Here is a 3633-nt window from a genome sequence, read left to right on the forward strand (position 1 = left end):
TGTAGACATTCATCAAGGTAATTGTTGCCAAGTGTTTTAGGCCTGAGTTTGATAAATTTATATTTATTTTGTGGATCTACACTGTGATATCATATTAAGAAGGAAATGATAGATCTTAATATTTATGGAAAGCATAAATCTAGGCAGTGTTTGAGAATTTCTAGGCCTAGCTAAGAGCATTGAGATGCCAAATGGTAATACCTAACCTGAAGCTTTCACACTACCTTAAATTAAGTGAAAGAATCAATTATTTGTTATATCCAGAACCACTAATCCTTCTATGCATTGTTTGTGTCTCTTATGCTTATTTTAGTCACTCCACCATCACTTCACTTATTAAGCACCTACTATGAGAATATTTTATATCTCTTTTGTTTTAAAATGAAGTTTATAGACACTCATATTTTTAAAATTATGCCTATAAATGCATACAATAATGTGTTAATCTTTCAAAAGTTAGTATATTTAACACAGTAGTAGTAGCAATAGCTAGTAATTATTTATGTAGTACTTTGTCATTTGCAAAACATTTTATCTTTATGCTCTCACTTCATCCTCATAACAACACTTCTCGTTGGCTCTCATTATCTGCATTTTGCATATGAAGAAACAAAGGCTGTTAAAGATTAAGTGACTTGCTTAGGGTCACATAACATAAAATCATAATAGCCATTTAATGCCCTATATACCTCAGAAACCTCAACTACAGAATGGGGATAATAACACCCATCTCATAGGGCTGTTGTAAGAGTCAAATGAGGTAAGATTTCAAAAAGAGCTTAGCACAGTGCTGAGACATATTGAATACCAAATAAATACTTGTCTGCTTCATTCCTATTGCCTCTACTCTCATATCTATGCAATAGGATCTCTGAGCACTTTAATTGATTGAAGAAGTAAAGGAAAGAAACAATAAATGCAATGGAGAGACTTTGACTCACTCATTGTTATTTTTTAAATGTGTGTTTAAATCATTAAGCTGGTGTTATGAACCAGAACCAGAGTCTGTGAGATATTCCTTACTAACCCACTAGTCTTTTCTTCCATACATATCTCCATTATATATAAATATGTTTTATTGATCATTTAGGTAAGAACATTTGACAAGATTAGCAAATATGAAGAAGAAAGCAAATCAGTATTGGTTATACATGGTCAGAATTTATGAGTTAACTCTTATAATTAAAGAATATCAGCAATAAAGTGCATTAAGCCAGTCAATATTTATTCAAAGCTTTTGTTAGGTACTTCATGAATTGAGATCTCTTTCATCTATGAAATGGTCAGCTAGTAAGTACTTGAGTGAAAGAAAATGTTTTTATTTCAAGGTGAACCTCTCAGATTCTACAAGTACCAAACCACCATATTCCTTAGCTGTCCCAGATATTTGGGAGGAGTTCATAGAGCAATGGTGTTACCATTTTCTATTTATTCTTTGTTATTCTACCTTGAATATAATCTCCATATACCATGGGAGAGCATGTGATATTAGACAGAATACTGTGGAAAGAGATTCTTGGTAATATGTATTCTGAGTCAAAGAAAAGAGTAAACTCAAAAAGAAAAAGCAATATGTTAGCATAGAAATGGCCCTTGATGTATTCAGAAAATGTGGGTTTGAATTCCAGTCCTACTTCTTCTTTGATGTTTCATCTTAGGGAAGATTTTTTACCATGTTGCGTCTCATGCAACAAGTGATAATTCTAATAGTTGGAATACCTACACATTATATTGCTTTGAGGATAACTAGAAGAAAAATGTAACAAATGACATCTTATTATTGGTCATTATTAAACATTATTAATTATAAGGATGCACTTTGGGGAAAAAAAAACTTGCTCATAACCCAATCTATTAAATCGGAAATTCCAAGTTACCTTAAGGTCAGCATTTTCCCATATATTTATTATTTAGCATGATGACTGGGAAAATCTTTAATAAATGTTCATTGACTAACTGATTATTATATTATTATTTATATTATTATTATTATTCTCAAAGGAGCATAGATATGGAACCAGAAGAGACTTTAAAGATCATTCAGTGAAAACCACTCATTTTTCAGATAAAGAAACTGAGCCTTGGAAAGAGTAACAAAATGAATTAATATACAATAAAACTAGGTTAATATGACATTGGAAAGCTAATCTGCAGCTCAAAAGGATCTTTAAATATGATTTATATATGACATTATACATGGTTTATTTGGCTAAAGTCAATACCAGTATTACTTATCAGAGCCACCATTTGAAGCCAGATCCTGGAGAGGACTATATATAGTAAGTGTTAAATAAATGCATATTAATGCGCTCTCTGACTATAAACTATATTGGCTTTTCCACTGAACCATGCTGACTATATAGGACTTTTGTAAAGACTGGCTCCCTTGATTCATAAAAGTAATTTATATAATATTTTGATATTTGAAAAGTTTTTTAAATGTTTATCCAATTTGAGCCTTGCAACATTCATCTAATATTCCATAAATCATTCTCATTTCACAAGAGAAAAAAATGAAGACAGAAAGAAGGTAAGTGATTTGCACATAGTCCCACAGTGTCAAAGACAGGATTTGAGCCTCAGGATGCCACAATCTTCATGTCTCTAGGACCATTGATCTATCCATTAGACCTTGAAACATTACACTATGGACATGTCCCTGGGTTCTGGACAGCTATGCTATTTGGAGCTCAAGTGCTTTTTGGTCCAATTTAGTTGGAAAGATGTTGTATATTGATCCAATAATAGATTGTCTCTGAAAGAGTAGCCTAAATTAATGTGGAGACATTCAAATGACTAAAAATAAGGAGATCAATTACTTTAGCACTCTATCTTTTAAAACATAACAAGGTTGGAACTGTCTAAGTGGAAAATATTTGCATTAGTAAAATCATGGGTACCTTTAGAAATATTCAGATGGAGAGGCAGAATCAAGATGGTGGCTTAGGAGCAGCAATAGTTCAGACCTCTCAAAACTCTTCCTTACTGATCACAAATTAAATGTTCCTAGGGGACTGAAAATCAAACCTAACAACAAGACAGAGCCAGGTAACCATCCTGCTGGACTCAATTCAAAAGGGATACCCCCCAAAATCCAGAATCCAAGAACACTTGGGATTAGGGAGAAGGAAGAGAGAAGGTCCCAGGACCGCCACCCCCCCCAATAGAGTGGTAAGCCTCCAGTAGCAGCAGAAAGCTCTGGATAGGCAAAGATGCTGGTCTGGAGTGTATACCTTGCAGACAGGGCTGTGCCAGGCTCAAAGCATTGAACACAGGCAGTAGGGAAGCATCCAGAGAGCAAGTGAAGAGCTGGCAGCCTGGTCAGAATGGCTGAGTCCCTCCATATTGCTCCAGCCTTCCAGGAGGTTATGGCCTCAGAGCACATCTAGCCCAACCCAGCTGAACTTAATCCATCAAAAGTCTTCAGAACTCAGGGAAGCCCAAGCTCCAACACCCCTCCCTCACTGACTGCTGGACTTTAATCCAATCAAAAGCCTCCAGAGGAAAGGGAAGCTCAAACTCCAAAACTCTTCCCCCAGAGACTGCACTGAGAAATCTGACAAAGCTCCAAGAGGGGAGACTGACAGAAAGCCCCCAAACAAAAAAAAATGAGAGGAGCAAGAGCACAGACAA

This window comes from Monodelphis domestica, chromosome 2, assembly GCF_027887165.1.
Source record: "Monodelphis domestica isolate mMonDom1 chromosome 2, mMonDom1.pri, whole genome shotgun sequence".
NCBI lineage: Eukaryota > Metazoa > Chordata > Mammalia > Didelphimorphia > Didelphidae > Monodelphis > Monodelphis domestica.